General features: G+C 46.4%; 1 protein-coding gene across 2 annotated transcripts in view; it reads left to right on the forward strand.

The window, feature by feature from the left end:
* LOC144798873 (dnaJ homolog subfamily A member 1-like) overlaps positions 1-19,780 on the forward strand; it is a 126,695-nt gene that overhangs the window by 66,228 nt on the left and 40,687 nt on the right. The window lies entirely within an intron of this gene.

The raw sequence follows: 19,780 nt of genomic DNA on the forward strand, positions 1-19,780 counted from the left end.
CCTCTGTGCCAGTCAAGACTAACCTCTTGACAGAGGTGCTGCAACTGGAAGCCTCTGACTGAACCGCTACTCCTGTTGAATGACCCCCCCTCACTGATGGGCTTTTGACGTCCTGGTTCAAACCGAACGCGGGGGCTCCTGTGAACAGGGCCACTGCCCTGCTCTAGGGGACCCTAATTCCTCACCCTACCCCCGAGAGCTTGGTGTTCCAAGCCTCCACATCCCATGACGCTTTCGCTACCGCTCCCATTGAGGTGGACCTCTTTGGGGAAGAAGTTATTTTCTTCCTCTAGCCTGGCATTGTGGTATATGAACACTGCATGCCTTTTTGGTCTGTTATTCCCAAACTCTGTGGGACACGGTTGTGCAAGTGCTGCCACAGGACCTATAGGAGGCCCAAACCATACTCTCAGGGTGTTGCTGATGGGAAAGATGCAGCAAAGTTAATTAGCTGCTGTGGACTTGACACGGCCAACTCACTTGACTGAGCCGTTTCATCGATGGTGGCCTTGAGGCACCATGCCTGGTTGAGGATGACTGACTTTTCAGGGAATGTCCAATCCTCACTTTGACATGCTCTTCGATGGCACTTGGTTCTTCGGAGACCAGGCAGATTCGGCCCTCATAATCTGCCCCTTTACCACCATGCCATCCAGTTGGTGGCAGGATTCGCCATCACATGCCCCACTGGCAGTCCATAACATCGGACAGGTGGGTTTTGCAAGTCATCAAAAGGGGCTAATCCCGCCCCTTCGAGGCCCTTCCCTCCATGCCACCATCTCACGACCAGCTCATTGAGGATCATTTTACCCTTCTCCACAAAGAAGTAATGGCTCTCTTGGCCAAGGGAGCCTTTAGAGAGGGTTCTGGCATCAGAAGTAGGCTGTTGTTGCTCTTCTTGCTACTTTGTCTTTGTCCTATTTTAGATCTGTGGGTCTTTAACTTCTTCCTCAAGAAGAACTAATTCAAAATGCTCATGCTAGCTCAAATCTTGTCTGCCTTGGATCCAGCAGACTGGATGGTACCGCTGGACTTGCAGGACTCCTTTTTCTACACTCCTGTCCTGCCTGCCCACCTATCTGCAGTTTCAAGTAGGCCACAAGCATTTTCAGTTCACCATGCTCCCTGTTGATCGTACCAGCCCCCTCCAGTGTTCACCAAGGTGATGGCGGTGGTTGCCGCTCATCTGAGGTGATCATGGGGTGCCCGTCTTACCCTATCTCAATGACTGGCTTTTGAAGGCAGGCTCGCCCCAGACTGTTGTCTCACACCCCCAGACTACGGCAAACCTCTTGCATTCGCTGGGGTTCGCTATCAACATACCAAAGTCAACCATGATTCCCTTTAAGATGCTCCCTTTCATTGAAGCCGTTTCTGCATTCGCTGGAGTTCGCTATCAACATACCAAAGTCAACCACGATTCCCTTTAAGATGCTCCCTTTCATTGAAGCCGTTTCTGCACAAAGTGCAGTTTCTTGTTTATCCTGATGAGTCCAGGATATTCAGGCTATGATACAGATGTTTCAGCCTCTAGGAAGGATTTTGGTGAGGCAGACCCTGATGGTGTTTGCAACTGCTGCATCCTGGTGGTAACTCTGGAAATAGTGTGGGGGAGAGCGAGGATCCCTGGGGGACACCCAGCGAGCAGGGACTGGAGTTGGATAGTGTTTGATTGGATTTGAGTCTCTGAGTTCTATTGTTGAGAAAAGAGGCAAACCATTTTAGAACAGTGCCTGAGAGCCCCATCCTACACTCCAATAAGCTCAGTAGATTGTCATGTTTGACAGTGTCAAATGCTGATGAGAGATCAAGTAGTATGAGTAGGCAAGACTCATTCTTGCCAAGCAGGGTGAGTGCGTTGTCTTCTATATGAGTGATGGTCTGGACGGAAGCCCGATTGGAATTGGTTGAGCAGTTGAAATTGCTCAATGTGTTTGCGCAGTTGTTCCTGTACACATTTCTCAAGTCGTTTTGCCAGGTTAGGGATGTTTGTGATTGGCCTATAGTTATTCAAGTCTTCAGGGTCTGCTGTGGGTTTTTTGATAATGGGGAGAACTAGGCCCTCCTTTAGGCAGTCAGTGATCACACCTTGCAGGAGAGACGCATTGATGATCTTGACCAGAGTGGGACCAGTGATCCTATCATTTCTTTAAAGAAGTTGGAGGGGAGGGGGATGATTGAAGTAATTTGACAGTTTCGGGGTTCAGAGGATGCTGAAGATGGCAGCGTCATTGATGGGTGTGAATTGACTCCAGGAGGCACTGTTTTTAGTGGAGTGAAAGGGCGGAATAGGAGGGGAAGAGTGTAAGGAGGAGTCGAGAGGGTGAGAGATCAATCAGGGCAGACTTTAGATCTGATTTGATCTTACTCACCTTTTCAAGCAAGAAGTCGCAAAAGCTGCATCATGGCTCCTGGGCTCAAGCTAACTTAAAGATGTTGACCGTGCCCCTAGCAACCATGTGACAGTATAGTATGCACAGAGTCCAGGGGATTCCCAGAGGTATAGCAAAGGCTAAATTAGATAATCACTAACAAGTCACTTTGTGATAGTGTGGTCGAGCAGTCAAGGCTGATAGCACACGCTCAGAAACCAAATCCAGACTGATTGGGTAAGTATAAAAAAGGTATACTTATGTTTTATTTCTAGAACTCAAGCAGGACTTGGCACAGGTAAGTGAAATATATACTTGAGTGCAAGACTTTACAAGGTAATGCAGTTGTTTGAATTTGCAATAGTTACCGATTTGTATGTGCTTTTAAAACCGTTTAAAATGCATAAAGATTACTTTTGGATTACATTGACTACTCTAGGTGATATGCCTAGATCTCACACTGTGGATCCTACAATACAAAGTTAAGTAAGACACTTTGTGGTTTAAAGCACAGTTGCTTTTCTTCCATACAAAACACAGGTCCACACAAGATTTTTAGGAACAAAAACTCATAACCTTCTTTTCCCTATAGGAACCAATGTTATCGTTTTGGAGGTAAGTAAACGACCTGCAAAAATATTTTTGGGGGATTTGAACCAAGTTTCTCCAAGGTTCAGTTAGGCACTCAAATTGCACCACCAGCGGCACTGGGGCTGCCAGGTGCAGAGTGCACAGGCCTAATGTTAGCCAACAGGGGAAAGGGGGCCTTTGGTCAGGGGCTGCTTACCAGCAGAGCAAAGCTCCTGGGGTTAAGATCACCTCTGCAGGGGCCAACAATTGTGATTCTCATATTAACATGATTAGAGAATCTGGATTTCAATAAAGACACTGAGGATGACATTATGCATTATTCCTTTAATGCAGTCCAAGCAGCCACTTGCATCACAATATTAAAAGGTTCCAGAACAGAAAAATTGCAACACATGAAAGGCATGGGCCATCAACAGTCTGCCTCTTTTAAATGTGGAGGAAAATAAGTTCATGAAACTTGAAACATCAAAACGATCTGATGAGCAGGATGAAGGAGAAGGAAGAACGAAGGTAAAACCAAAGGCCAGACGACACACAGTTAAGGAGCATTACCTGAAAAGAGAAAGAAGTAAATATCTCGTGAATGTAAAAAATAGTGTCAAGCTTATCAAGCTAAAAGGACCAGAGATGAAACAAGTAGTGGTAATAAAAAGTACAGTAATAAACTGTAACAAGAACAGCATTAAATCATTGTAAGACCACCAAGGGGAGGGATAATGTCAGCCTCCGTGTCTTTAACCCCTTGCATGCTGCCGCGATTCTGCGCCTGTGCGGCAAAATCGCGAGTAGGCGGGTTTATGACGGCCCCCAGCCGTCATCAGCACACGAGCGCCGTAGTGCATGACCGATGGGGGCCGTCATCAGCATGCAAGGGGTTAATGAAATCAAGATTCTCTAGTCATGTTAATGAGAATCGCAATTTCATTACAGGAACGGAGGCTACATTATGCATGTTGGTAGCTTTGTAAAACAATATCAGACATATGTTCAATAGGCCTGTAATAATGACGTACAAAGGTGCTAGCATTTGACCAGTCAGCAGCTTTGAGAATGTCGTCCAACTTACCTCCAGACCAGAGAGATTTACTGGCCATAGCACCCCACTAAGGGAGTGAGCTTGAAATTTCTTTTAGTCAATACCTGCTAAACTCATGACCGTCTTTACCCATCTAGGTTATGCCTTTGTGGGGTTTAACAGAGGATATAAGTAATTGGTTAACATCCTGAGGGCGAAGGGCAAACATTCTGCAATCATACTCTCTCATGCAGTCCACAACGCAAAGTTTTGGACATAAATCAAAACGTGGGTAAGAGATTGAATCAGACCTAGTCTTTGTTCTTCTATAAATCTCAAATTTGACTTAGAACATGTTAAAAGATCTATTCGTAATCTCCAGGGCTTTGACATCAGAGACCCTCCTGCATGAGATTAGGCATAGTAGAGTAGCCAGCTTAATGGAAAGGTTTTTATTTTTATTTTTATTCAGCAGAGTATTAACAGGCCAGTTATTGAAAAGATCAAGGATTAGTTTGACTTCCCAAAGACTTTAATATTTAGGTTAAGAGGTCTTAAGCTAATGCTTTTCATCACTCTAAAAACAATGACATTTTTACCTACCGCTTTACCATTGACAAGGACATGACCAGCAGAAATAGCCTATCCATGGCAATTGATAGTTCTATAGCTGAGGCCTTTATCAATTTGTTTAACAAGGAAGTTAACTATGTAAAAAAAATAGGTGCTTCCAAGGAATACAGGTTCCTTTCCAGGCACCAACGTACCCAGATACTCCATATGTAGTTATATCTGTAGTGAGTGCCTGGGGCCCAAGACTCTCTGAGGAGAGTTGCAGCGTTGCCGAAAGTCCTGAGATTTCATTGAATCTCCTCACACTCTCCAGGCAAGAAGCATTAAACCCCTGTTCTGAATTAGGGGGTGAACTCCTCCGTCTACGTCTGCAAGAAGATTCTCTAGAGTAGGAATTAAGAAGGGGGGTTGCAAGCTAGTTCTAGAGTGGTGGGGAACTATGCTTGGGATGGCCAAAAGGGAGTTATTAGGACAAGGAAGAACTGATCCTGTCTCACTATCTGAAAAACTCTCTGAATCATGGCAAAGGGAGGGAATGCGTACCCCTTGACTCCTTTCTAAGATTGTAGTAAGGCGTTGACTGCTAGAGCACTTCGGTCGGGCATTCAGCTGAAGTTGTTCCCCAGTTGAAAGGTTAGTCTGCTCGCAAATAAGTCTATCTCTAGAGAGCCCCAGATTTTGTTTAGGGTACTGAACACGGAAACATTCAGTTTCCAATTGCTGTGATCTAACAGAAATCTTGAGTTCCAGTCTGCAGAGATGTTCTATTTCCCCAGAAGGTATTCCGCTTTGAGAGCGATCTTATGACTCCAAACAGAACATCCAAAGTTTATTTGCTAGATTCTAGAGGTCAGCAGATTTGGTGCGCTCATGAGGGCGTAAAGCCCAGCTGTTAGTTCTAAATAATTTGTGGTGAGATGATTCCTATTGTGACCAGATACAACCAGTGTTCTGATTGAGAAGGCAAGCTCCCCAGCCATGAAGGTTTGCATCTGATTCTAAAACAAACTCTGGGTTTGAACCAAAGATTGCTCTTCCGTTCTAAGCGTCTAGGTTCTCGAGCCACCAGGCTAGTTCCAATTTGGCTTCTTGATCCAGCCAGATTCGATCTCCATACCAGCCAAGGGGCAGAGGATAGTCCGAAGGGAAGAGCCTGAAATTGGTAAAGGTGATATTTCCAGACAAATTGAAGAAAGGGTTGGTGGGATTTGGCCATAGCAATGGTGAAGTAAGCATCCTTTAGGTCTAGTTTGACTAGCCAGTCTCCCTCTAGAGGAAAATCCCTAAAGAGGTGAATGCCCTCCTTCTTGAAGTGTCTGTAAACCAAATATTTGTTTAGTTCTCTTAAGTTTATGACGGGTCTACAACCTTTGTTTTTTTTCACGTGAAAGAGTGTGCTGATAAATCTAAAATTTTCTAATGGGACCTCTATTATGTCTCCTTTCTGAAGCATAGAGGAGATCTCCTCCTCTATTATTTTTTTGTTGCTCTGGAGAGAGGCATGTCTCTTGGGAAAGAAGTTTGTAAAGGTATGAGAGTCAAATCTATCATAAACCCATTGACAGTGTTTAAGAACTAAGGATCTTGAGTGATCAATCTCCAATTGTGAAGGAAGTATTTGAGTCTGCCACCCACTTTTTGGTGGAAAGAAGGAGAAGGGAGAGGGGAGAGAGTTCTCACTTGCAGGGTTGTTTGCGATGAAGGTTCCACAGGATCTAAATCATCTGTTGTGTTGGCCTCTAATTCTCTGGGGGTAGAATTGAGGCACGTTGTACTGCTGATACCCTCTTCCGAAACAATAGGATCTTGGAAATGGCCTTTGAATGAAGTGGCCGAAAGAGAGGACCGTCTTCTGGCCCGCCATAAAATGTTAGGACTTGAAACTCTCCACATATTTTTCTGTGCCTGGTCCAGGGCGATGAAAGTGGAGACTTATTTCTCCAAGGATTTAATGAGGTCTTCTCCAAAGAGTAAACCTTTTGGGTTTTGCGAGGGTTCTTTATCCACCATGTCAATTAGTTTTGTATTTATTTTAGTCTAAACGACTTTGTCTTTCTGCATTAATGCTAGCGTTGGCTTTACCCAGTAGAATTAATGCTCTCTGGCTCCATCCCCTGATGAGACTGTTGTTGAGTGGGGTGCCATTGATGTGGCTTTCTTCTGCGGAATCTAGGATTCTGGCTAATGGTCCAAGTACGTCGAGAAGACAGTCTTTGCACCCTTTCAGGGATTTTTCCATCCCTTTTCTTGGATAACGTCCAAGTTTGAATAGGAATTTAATGAGTTCAGGGTCCAAATTGGGGGTATAGCAGCTTTTATCTTCAGTAGAAGGTCTAGAGCATTCAGCTCTAAGGATGTTACGAGTGCCCCTTTCTAAGAGGTTTCCTATCCATTTTTTAAATTCATTTTGCGACGTGGTCCTGAGGGAACCACTCCGAACTTCTTGGGTTTTTCAGATTTAATGGGGTTAACATTTCTTCCCCTAAGGGGTCAAGGATAATGTCCTTAGAGGATGATGGGAGTTCCTCTTATGGATTGTAAAATTCTTGATCATCTTCATAAAGATCGGGGACATACTCATCAGGTGTGTCTGAAGATTCTATATCATTAGATTCTTTATCTCCGATATTGTAAAGAGCATTATGATATTTTGTGCCGCTAGGGACACCCCGATGTTTTGTGCCACTACGGACACCCCAATGTTTTGTGCCGCTAGGGACACCCCAATGTTTTGTGCCGCTAGGGACACCCCGGTGTTTTGTGCCGCTAGGGACACCCCGGTGTTTTGTGCCGCTAGGGACACCCCGGTGTTTTGTGCCGCTAGGGACACCCCGGTGTTTTGTGCCGCTAGGGACACCCCGGTGTTTTGTGCCGCTAGGGACACCCAGGTGTTTTGTGCCGCCACGGACACTCGGGTGTTTTGTGCCGCTACGGACACTCGGGTGTTTTGTGCCGCTACGGACATGTGTTGTGCTGCTACGGGCACCCAGATGTGTTGTGCCGCTACGGACACCTTGGGAGTTTAAGGTTCGAGGACCTCCATTAGAAGTGGAGGTGCTAAGACCTCGTATATTGCTCTTATGAGTGTTTTTACTTTTCTTAAGTCTTTTACCCCTTAATTCAGTGATCTTGTCAGAGTAGAGGTTTGGAATTTCTGAGATTTCGTCCTCATCAGGAGGTGACCTTTTAGAGGACATGATCTGACTTAAGGTCTCAAACATGCAGGACCTCAATTCCTGAAGGGTTTTTTGCCGGCCTTCCTTGTCTATGTTAGGAGTAGGGGCAGGAGCCTTGTCGGAGTAAGTCAGACATGGTATATAGGAAATGTTAACTTGTAAAAAGTGGTAAAGCCCTTTAATGAAGGATAATTAGGGAGGATTTTCCCTTAATAATAGTGACAAGGTTTATAGATGAAGGACTGTCAAGAGAATAATTCCTCTCTTATTATCATTAATTTTATTATAGAATGTTGAAAAGGCCAGTTAAATGAGGATTTCCTGCTAAAAAACACTTTTTATTTATTTTATGAATACTTTTGTATAACAATAACAACTTACGGATGAAATACGAAATAATAAAAGGTAGCGATGCAAAGCCGCGTTGGAGTGCACGGCCTGCATCGGTGGAAAGAGGTGTAAAACTGGAGTTAAACGTAGATATTAGGTAAGCTCATTATGGCAAAAGGAAGTAGAACAAGGATGAAATTAAAGAATAATCGTTTACACAAAAAAACAAAATGTTAGGGTTCGATTAAACATCTAAAAATCTTTAAATATATTCATACATTAGAAATAGTACATAAGTTGAAAGAAAAGGAAGGTTAATCTGGTCAGTCACGCAAGGATGGGACTAGGGAAGGGGGTGTACGGAGATCTCTGTAAATTGGGGATCGGTATAGAGGCAGTAGGAAGGGGGGTGGGGTTAAGCCACACACAAGGAAACTTCAAAATAGAGATACAAATGAATAATGGTAATGAAGGAAAATGAACTTATCTGCTTGGAGCCGCATTTAAAAGAGGCAGATTGTTGATGGCTCGTGCCTTTCATGTGTTGCTATTTTTATATTCAGGAACCTTTTAATATTGTGATGTAAGCGGCTGCTTGGACTGCATTAAAGGAATAATGTATAATGTAGCCTCCGTTCTTGTAATGAAATCAGCACAGGAGCTGCACCACCAGGGGCAATCGGATGCACAGTGCCAAGAAGAAAACAGGAGCCCTGTGGTTTACAATGGAGATCTCTGGTTTGAAGAAGAGGCTGCAGGCTTGGGCAGGTAGGCTTCCTGAAGGCGACCACCACAGTAGATGTAAGTTGGGTTCTTGGGGGATGCCTGGACACTGTCTGTTGGGCCACCAAAGGCCGTGGGGCTTCTGGTGCAGGTGTCGTGTCTTCTTACCAGCTCCTGTCGCGATCAGGGGTATCCTTCAGGTTGAGGCTACAGGCCACGGCTGGGAGCTCGAGGTAGGTCAGGGATTACCAGACCCCAGGTCAGAATCGCTGGGGAGACCTGGTAGTGTTGGGCCAGTCTAACTCGGGCCGCGGGCGTCTGATGCAGAGTGGTGCAGAACAGCAGAGTCGCCTGGATCCGGGTTCTGTGTTTTGAAGTCTTAGTTGAGCAAATCCAGTGCTCACAGGAGACAGTCCTTCACATGAATGCAGGGCAGGTCCTCCAGGTTCTGGGGGGCTGCTGGACACTCCGGGGTTTCTGCTGTAGGCAGGTCGGAGTTGGGACAGGCCCTTAGGGCTGGGACCAAAGCTGTAGGTGTCCTTTTCTTCCTGGGTCAGCACAGCTCTTCGGTCCTTCTTTCTTCCTCCAATCTGAGGAGGCAAGGTTCAGGGTTGTCCCTAAATATTACATTCATGAGTGTTTACAGGGGTGTGCAGGTCAGGACAAATGGGTCCCTTCCTTGGGGTGGGTACACCCCTATTATGCCACCCTCCAGTGAGGGGGGGAGGGGGGCGGGCAGGAGCTTCTTCCTAATTGGCTGGGTCCCCTCAGCTTCAAGATGGAGGGGCTGAGATGTGTGCGTCACCTCGCCTCCCCCACCTGAAGGGTGAGGTTGGCAAAGGTGGACATACCTCTCCCTCTAACTTGGTTTTCCAGCCGATTCTCCCGCCCAAAGTGGGGGCCGAGCCAGTTGCTGGGGGCAGGGACAGCTTACAAAGCCAGCAGGCCTTTGAAGCTTCCCCTTCGTAGGCCCAGCCCATACTGGGGGAGAAGACAAGACCCCTCTGCCCAGGATGGGCTTTATTTCTGGAACCAGAGCGCGGAGGCCCTCTACCCAGGGGTCCAGAAACCTGTCTGCTGGTGGCAAATGGCTGGCAGCCGTTCAGGAATCACACCAGGGCTGGTTGTTTTTCAGGGGGCATCTCTCAAATGCACTCTGAGTGTATCTTACATTAAATCCCAAACTGGCATCCGTGTGGATTTAATGTGCAGAGACATTTGCTACTAAACTTCCCAGGTTTCAGTAAAGCCAATATGGAGCTGTGGCGTTCGTGATGACCAACTCCCCGACCATATACTCTTTATGGCTTTACTGCACTTACAATGTCTAAGAATGGAGTTGGACACTGTAAAGGTACAGTGTTCATGCAACTGTACCCGCTCCTGTGGGCTAATGCACCCTTCTAGAAGGGTGACTGTGAGAAGCTGGGTTTCTGTTGCAGTAACACACCCTCCACACTTTTTGCCAGAATTACTGATGCACTTTGATGTTCCCTGGGTCCATGTGTTCTTTCCCCAAAAATGTACCAAACCCAATTGGCACCCTGGCCATAGGTCAACCCCTGGTAAATGGTACCCCAAGTACCACAGGCACAGTAACCAGGTAAGGCCTCTAAGGGCTGCAGCACTTATTGTGCCACCCTTAGAGACCCTGTACCTTTACTCTCACACACTGCCTTTGCAGGTTGCGTGTTTTGATGCAGAACAAAGTGAAGAATCGACATGGCACACATCCCTGTGTGCCTTGCCTACAACCCACTGTCCTGGCATAGATCAACCACTCCTCTTGTTGGGGGCACTATACCAGTGGTGAGGATGTAGGTGCATGAGCCCTGTACCCCTACAGTGTCTTAAGTGCAGTGCTACCATTAAGAGTATGTGGTGCTGGGAGGTTGTCATTACGACCTCCACAGCACCACAATGGCTACACTGAAAACTGAGAAGTTTGGTATCAAACTTCTCAGCACATTAAACCCACACTGATGCCAGTGTGGGATTTAATGAAAAATTTATTCAGAGGGCATCTTCGAGATGACCCCTGAAAAACGATCAGCCTCTGGTGGGTTCCCTGACTGGTACGCTCCAGCCTGCCACCACAAGACATGTTTCTGGACCCCTGGGGTGGGAGCCTTCGCTCCCTGAGCCCCGAAACAAAGCCTTTCCTGGGCTGAGTTGTTACCACCTACCCCAGGCCTGAAGAGCCATCTGTCCCTGGGGAGCTTCAAAGGCTTGGCAGCCTTTGTAATGCAACCCCCAGCCTCTCCTGCTATCAGGAGCAGGCCCCCTTCCTGTCTCCCATCCTTTCCGGCGGGAAAAATTAGCCAGCCCAGAAGGGGTGCCCACATCTGCCAACCCCACCCCTCAGGTGTGGGAGGCGAGGTGAAGCCCACTCTTCAGTGCCCGCCATCTTGCAGATGGCAGGTACTCCCCAATCAGGATTAGGGACTGTGCTCACTCCCCCAAATGGGATGAGCACACCAAGGGTGTAGTCACCCTAAGGTCAGTAGCCCATTGCCTACTGACCCAGAGACCCCTAAAAGGCCCCCTAAATACAGTATTTAGGGGACATCCCTAAACCAAGAAGGCCGATTCCTGCAACCTAAGAAGACAAGCATTGGCATTGCCAATAGGTCTCGCCTTTGGGACCTTATAAGTGTTTAGTTATCCAGGACAATATCCTTGGTGCAACAACATCAACTGTTGCATGGCTAAACACTGCGCTAGGCTCGACCAATAAAAAGGAGGAATAGATAAATATGTATTTAAAAAATACTTGCCACTAGAAACCATTCCAATATACAATAAAAATTTTACCAAATGTCTAAAGACTCCCGTTAATTGGCGAGGCTCTCTTGATGTTCCAAAATGCTTACTTATAAGTAGCAGCTAAGAAGCCACATGTCACATATATGACACCTTTACCCAGCGATTACTTTTTTAGCAGATATGCATATACATCGGAACCAGCATCTCCGTGCGGTTTGGGGATTCAAATGATGGCACAAAAACTTAATTATATTAAAACCAGTTATATTTTCTTAACGAGCAGTTCACGTGATCAAAAAACGTTCTCAGTCTTATATATGTTCTTTGCCTCGGAGGATGTCTGTGTAGGACGCATGGACGATCGCTTACTAAGGCGGTTATTATCCCACTGGGGATTAAGAATACTTATTGACGGAACTTAGCCCTCTGCGTACATATACAATGGTTCGGTGCACTTAAACTGACCTACCCTGAAGAAGTTCTTTTGGCTTGTTGCCGTATTGAACGAAACGCGTTGGCTGCCTTTTTTTGTGAAATCATATCTGGATTTGAAAAGGAAGGGTTTAAAGGAAATATATAAAAAGACTGAGTTTTTTGTTCAAGTGCACTGCTTGTTAAGAAAATATAGTTTGTGAATCTGTGACCAGTGGCACCGAAGGGCTGTGCTGAGAAGTGTGTAAAACCACTACTCCTATAGGACTACAGCACAGCTGTAAGGTGCTTTTCTAGAAGTCTGTTGCCCAGTGTCTTTTGGATCTAACATTACAACAAGTTTGTGCAACCAAAACTTGCCAAACAACCATAAAAAGTGGGCACACTTGTTCAGCATTCTCAAAGTGTGATGGGGGAATCTGTCTACCCTCACTTTCGATTCCAGATTACAATGTTCAGCTTCTAAATACAAATCTTTTATTTGTGACAGTGGGAACCCGAGACACTAGCAGGCGGCCGCAACAAAATGGGTATTTACAATGTGGGTCCCAAACACTAGACTTAGGCTAGAACACTAGTGTGATTAAAACTGAGGACCCGGGCACAGAGGGTACGCTACCACTTTGAACCTCAGTCACTGTCATTAAAACTTCAGGGTAAGACGCCAATGTTAGTGAAAAACAGAACATCTCCACAACTCGTCCTGTTAATTTCAACTATTTTCAACTAAATTGAGCAAAAACTTAGTGATCTTCTTTAGGATAGAAAACAGACCCACATTTCATGCAGTTGAGTCTCACAAAATCTTTGGACAAACCTCTTGCAAGAAACATACAAACACAACTCCAAGGTCGTTCGGAAGTTAAAAGTTGCTTATTTAACATCATAAAAACTAAACCATTTTTTCTACTCTTATATATGAATAAAAGAGGTACAGAAGTTGATTAGGTTACTGCAACTCACTTCATTCAGATCTCCTTAAACGTCTGGTAGATAGCTCACAAAGAACAAAAATTGTGGCAATATGTTGGGCCTGCAGTAATGCGACCACATGACTACTAAACAGCGTGCTCTTCTTAGATTCCCAGTTTGTGACCATATGTTATTTTAAGATCCATTACCAAGATGTTTAGTGCCTTCACAAGCAGGCTCCAAAGTTTCTTATTTGAAAAAACTTCTACTTTTCTATGGTACTTAGTACCCCTATTGGGGCAGTTTAAAGTGCTTGCCTACATGGTAGCATGCTACACCATGTAGGATGTGTGGTTGTAAGTGTGTTTATCTTTGTTTTGAACTTATGCTGGAAGTGTTTTTATGTCCAACGTGATGACCACCAAGGTGTGGTTATTGTGTTGGGACGCAACACGTAGCAATCTGATGGATGGAGAACTTTCAGGGAGATGCGCACCTTTTATGTTTTTTAGCGAGCTATCAGCTTATGTGCCAGTCTATAGTAATAACCCACCTATCACCGATTGAACAGGTATGGAATAGCTGATCCACATGCCACAGGTCATTTAAACCCTTTAGGATCAGTGCTTGATTTGTGAAAAAAGAGTGCCAGTGCCCGAAGCTCTGCTCAGCATGCTGAATACCAATGCTGGTAGTCTTAAATCAACTTTATGCCTCTTTAATCTACTACCAGGCACTCTTGCCCCTTTATCTCACTCTTGCAGTTTCCTGCTTTATTCCTTTGTGACGGTTTTTCTGTCTTTCTCTTACTCGTCTTTCCGATCTGTTTTCCCTCTGTTGTGTTCGATAAAAAATCCAATGACAAAAAATAAGTGTTGGTTACAAAAAATAAGTGCAGTTGGCCCTGACCGGCTCAAATTAAGCACTGAATGTAGTCCACCTCTGCAGGTCCCGTCAAGTTACGTGCTATGACCACTTCTTGACATGTCACAATGGCAATCAGAAATGGAATGACATTAGCAAAGTCCATCTCCACAGGTCTCCCTGCAATTTATAAATCGTACACCCCCTTTGCAGCAAAGCACCAATGCTGAGTTTACAAAAAGCATATCAAGATCCTTCTGTCCTTCAGAAGTGGGAAGGCAAGTATACGTTTACCATAAGGCTCCTGGTGACAAGTGTCTATGCGACAGGCTTGGTTTTCTTAAACAACAAATGCATACGGGGAGATGTATCCCCAGTTTGCCTCACAAGAAGTAAAGTTCTAATGAAAAGAAAAAAATTAGAACAAGGAGTCTCTGGTATTAAATTCCCTGCAGAGAGCGCTTATAGAGAGCAGTATTTATTGTTATATAATCTTCAAAGCATCAATAACTTGGCACCACCCCTGACCCACACCAAGAGACCAGCAACCCTGCAAACCAGTTGGAGTGGAGAGGGAGTAAGAAAGACCACAGAAGTGTTGCGTCTTGACGTTAAAGTGAATCTACTTAAACCATTAACGTCAGATTGCCCCAATCCGGGCGGTTAAAAAAAGAAAACACTAACAAAATGGAGAAAAAATAGTTAAGGATGGTATTGGGTAGGGTAAAGAAAGAGGTATAACAAAGAAGGCGCTGGCACTCACCGTTCCTCTGTCCATAACTGCCCCTCTTCCTCGAAGTGAAGACTTGTAGCTTTTTGTTTTGTTTTTATTATTAAGTCAAACAAAAGAGAGGGGGGGGGGACCAGGAGCTGTTATGGTCCAGTGCCTGTGCTCCAAAACAATGTGTAGTCACAAAAAGGGGGGGGCACTGTTCCGTCGGTGAATGTGTAGCAAAATTACATGCACACCCGAACGAGGAAGGAAAAGAATCGGGTCTCAGAGTCGTCATCAAATAATAATGAAGGAGGCCACCGCGTAACCCGTCGTGGAGATGTCATTTCTGGAGTTACATGCCTCTTCCTTTGAGAAATGCAGATTTTCCCAGTCGTCAACGGGATCGTCGCATTCCTGTCAAGAAAGACTTGTCTTTGAAAATGGCCTCGTCGACGGGCTCGTCAACGATGGCTACGTCGACGGCATCTACACCGTCATCGACGTTTAAGACGCCTGATTCCTGTTCGTCGTTGACGAAGCTGACATTTTCTACGTCGGCGATGACGACGACATCCACTACTACTGCCCCCATGATTCTGACGACGAGCTCGTCGACGACTCCGTCAACGATCCAGCCCTCGTCGACGAAAGCCATCTCGCCGTCGACGACTCAGCTTTCGACGACGAGCACGGTCTCTTCATCGGCGCTTCCGTCGGCGAAACAGTCGACGAAGATTCAACCGTCGACGACGATCCCGTTGACGACTGGGAAAATCTGCATTTCTCAAAGGAAGAGGCGTGTAACTCCAGAAATGACATCTCCACGACGGGTTACGCGGTGGCCTCCTTCATTATTATTTGATGACGACTCTGAGACCTCCAGTACCGCAAACAGTGGCAGACGCTTTGCCCTTACGGGTGCGTGACCCAGAGCCCGTAGAACATCCTCAGGAGGTGGTTGCCACTCGGGATGATGATGCCTCATCAGATATGGATCAGCAGGGGGATCCTGACCAAGATCAGAATGTGAACTGGAATCAGGATGGCCTTCAAGATCCAGATGTAACTGGGCTGATACCGCAACCTCTCCTCCTGCAGATATTGGAGGTTTTCACAACCTAATGGAACGAGCGGCCAAGAGATTTGGTCTTCCAATTACTACAGTTCAATCTGACTGTTTTTTGTACGACTTCAAAGAACCATTCCTAAAGTCAGTTCGTTCAATCCCCATCATTGAGCATGTTTGGTCAGAGGAAATAAAGCCTATGCAAAATCCAGCCACGGTCCTCCCAGTGCTTCCCAGACTGGAGAAAAAATATAAGGCGCCGGAGGGCAGCCCCGCATGTCTTACAGGTCAACCACAACCGGACTCGGTTATCTCCCAGGCCGCACAGAGTAGATTGAAAAATCCATCCACAACGCTAACGACATCACCTGATAAAGAGGGGAGGCGTCTGGACAATGTAGGAAAAAGACTCTCCACAATGGCCAGTCTCCTCGTTAGGGCGGCTAATGCTCTGGCGATTCTGGGGAGACATGATCGCCAGATGTGGTGTGACCTGTCCCTGTTTGTGGAAGAACTTCAGGATGGGTCTAAGGATGAGGTCAGGAAAATCTTGATGGAAGGGGAGCGCGCCTCTTCGGAGGTAATCGACTGCGCTATGGACATAGCAACTATGGCCTTCCGAGCGCTAGCAGGCTCGGCTGTTTTAAGACGCCAGGGTTGGCTGCGAGCCACGTCGTTTAGGCATGAGGTACAGAACAAGATTCTGGACCTACCTTATGACGGAGATGTTATTCGGTAAACATGTGGATGACGCCCTACAAGGCATAAAGAAAGATACTGACACGGCTAAATCCGTGGGAACATTACAATACCGAAAATTTCCTTTTTAAGGGGGCAAGAGGAAGAGGTTTCTCATCCTACAGAGGCGGCAATCAGCAACGCTACTCTTCCTACTCTCAACCTGGTCAGTCTTACAAACCCTAATATTCGCAGAGGCAGGGTCTGTCGGAGTCTTTCTCTCGCCAGGCGCCAAGAGGACGTCCGGGTCAACAGAGGAGAGACAATTCTAAGAGACAATAGCGGCCATGTGGCTCTTTCTACTGTTCCTGTACCCTCGTTAACACCAGTGGGGGGCTGGAATGCCCATTGCCTAAACAGCTGGGCGGTCATAATGTCAGACCAGTGGTTCCTGAACCTCATCAAAGGAGGACACACGTTGGAGTTTCAAAATCTTCCTGCAACGAGAGCTCCAGACGCCATTACATCCAAACATCTAGGACTTCTTCGTCTCGAAGCCCACCAACTCTTCATCAAGGGGGCAATAGAGCCTGTACCTCGCTCCCAGAAGGGGAGAGGGTTCTATTCCAGGTTCTTCCTGGTTCGCTAAATGAAGGAGAAGTGGCGTCCAATTTTAGATCTACGGGAGCTCAAAACTTAACTCATCAAGTTGTCTTTCAGGATGGTCACCCTTCAGGACATTCTCCGCCTTCTCAATCCAGGGTACTACATGGCAACCCTAGATTTGGAGGATGCATATTTCCATGTGCCCATTCATCCAGCTCACAGGCAATATCTTCGATTCACAGTAGGCAAGAGCCATTTTCAATTCAGAGTTCTACCTTTTGGTCTCGGTCCGCACCGAGGATCTTTACAAAGGAACTGGCTCCTGTGGCAGCTTTTCTCAGGAAGCAGTCTTTCGAAGTCTTCCCATATCTGGACGATTGGCTGGTAAAGGCTCCTTCGTTCCAAGAAGCGTCCAGGGCAGTCACGAGCTGCAGTCAACTGTTCGAGCAGCTGGGCCTTCGGCTCAACAAGGAGAAATCGATTTTGCGCCCCTCGAAGACAGTGAAGTTTGTGGGTGCTATCCTGGACACGGATTGCTGCATGGCTTTCCCTTCGGAAGAGCGCCAGACCAAACTGATTCTCTCAGCTCGCCTCCTGCACACAAGGAAGTCTGTCAGTCCGTCAATACAAATCGCTTCTCGGATCGATATCATCCTGCATACCAATGATACCGCACTGCAGGCTTCGAATGCGTCCACTGCAGGAACAGCTGGACAAACAATGGCGTCAGGTGACGGCCTCCTTCGACGACAAGATCGTGATCACACCGGGAATGCGAAAAGCAAACAGCTGGTGGTTGCTAAAGGAGAATCTTTCAGGAGGTTTGCCATTCCAACTTCCACCATCTCCCATGGTGTTGACAACAGACGCTTCCATGGAGGGGTGGGGAGCGGTCCTCCAAGAATTGAAAGTCTGTGGTCATTGGAGCACAATCCAAGGCAAGTTCCACATCAATCTGCTGGAACTTATGGCCATCCGTCTAGCCTTACAGGCTTTCCTTCCAAGGATCCGCAACCGTTCCGTGCTGGTTCGTACAGACAACACCACGGCCATGCACTACATAAACAAGCAGGGCGGGACGAGATCCTGCACCCTTTCGAAGGAAGCACAGAGACTTTGGAATTGGGTGATCCGACACAATATCACTCTTTCAGCGGAACATCTTGCGGGCACACTCAATGCCACATCGGACGCTTTGAGTCGCCAAAAGACGATCAGCCATGAATGGGAATTGTATCAGACCATTCTGGAGGAACTGTTTTCACGTTGGGGAACCCCAACCATCGATCTGTTTGCGACTCCTCAGAACGCCAAATGCCAGTGCTATGCAAGCACGGATCACCATCAGGGATCCTTGGGGAAAGCGCTTTTGATAGCCTGGTACGGCGCATTTGTTTACGCCTTCCCACCAATTCCGCTGATCCCGAGATTGATCCGCAAGCTCAAGGCGGAGCCATGCAGAATGATTTTGATTGCACCAGCATGGCCCAGGCAGTTTTGGTACACAGAACTTCTTCTTCTCTCTCAAGATCAACCAATTCTCCTGCGGCCTGTTCCATCACTATTAACAATGGCTCACAGGCAGGTTCTGCATCCAGATCTGAAGTCACTCCAATTGACAGCGTGGCTCCTGAGTTCAGAGAGTTCCAGGGTTTGACTCTTCCAGGTGAATGTAGAGACATTTTAGCCCAGGCCCGAGCGCCTAGTACGAATAAAACCTATCGGGCAAAGTGGAAGAGGTTCTGCCTTTGGTGTCAGAGGCAAGGTCTACATCCCTATACTTCTGCACCGCACCAACTCTTGCCTTGCATCCTTTCTCTTGCAAAATCTGGATTGGCTCATTCTTCTATGAAGGTCCATTTGGCGGCCATTTCTAGATTTAGACGATCATCATCAGGTCCTTCCCTTTGGTAAGCGAGGATTGTTAAACAGTTCCTGAAGGGCTTGTTCAGGGTATTTCCTCCAGTCCGGCCTCCACCACCACCCTGGCATCTTAATTTGGTCCTGTCACATCTGATGAAGGCTCAGTTTGAGCCTATTCACAGGGCCGATATAAAGTTTGTATCATGGAAACTGGCTCTTCTCTTGGCCCTGACATCGGCTAGAAGAGTTAGTGAGCTCCAGGCATTCACAATTGAGGAACCCTTTCTACAATTCAAGAATGATGTTCTCATCCTGCGGACAAATCCTGAATTTATTCCAAAGGTCCCCTCAGAATTTCATCTGAATGAGCTGGTGATCTTAAAGTCCTTCTTCCCGCGGCCCTCCACGCCAGCAGAGAGGGCATTACATTCTTTGGACATTCATAGATGTCTCAAATTCTACTTGGAGCGGACGAAACTGTTCTGGAAGTCTTCCCAGCTTTTTGTTTCATACAGTGCTCCGCGAAAGGGTTATCCAATTTCTAAACCCTGCATTTCCCGCTGGATATCAAGTGCAATCCAGTTTTGCCATCGAAAAGCGGGAAAGCCGCTTCAGCGAGCAGTTCGTGCTCGTTCTACGAGGTCAATGGCTTCAGTGGCTCTATTCTCTGGTGTCCCGATCAAGGACATATGTAGAGCGGCGACATGGAGCAGTGTCCACACCTTCACTCGCCACTACTGCTTGGATTCTTCTGTGAAAGAGGATGCGGCAGTGGGCCAAGCGGTCTTGAGGAACCTTTTTCAATAATGCGGTGAGCTTTCCTTTCTATCCCGCCTTCCTGTATTGCATATTTTGTATTACTTGTGGTTGTTCTGCTTTGTAATGCCAATGTGTATCTGTGTTTTCTTATCATGAGTATGTATGACATTTACAGATATACAAATGACAAAATATGCTTTCTCTTTACTGCTAGCTATTCTGATACAAAGCATGGGAATCTATGAAAGTTCCAATACTGGGGCAAGAAAACAAGTTACTTACCTGTAACTTTGGTTCCCCAGTATTGGTAACTTTCATAGATTCCCATGCGCCCACCCT

The sequence above is a fragment of the Lissotriton helveticus genome, chromosome 12 (genome assembly GCF_964261635.1).
Source record: "Lissotriton helveticus chromosome 12, aLisHel1.1, whole genome shotgun sequence".
In the NCBI taxonomy this organism is placed as follows: Eukaryota; Metazoa; Chordata; class Amphibia; order Caudata; family Salamandridae; genus Lissotriton; species Lissotriton helveticus.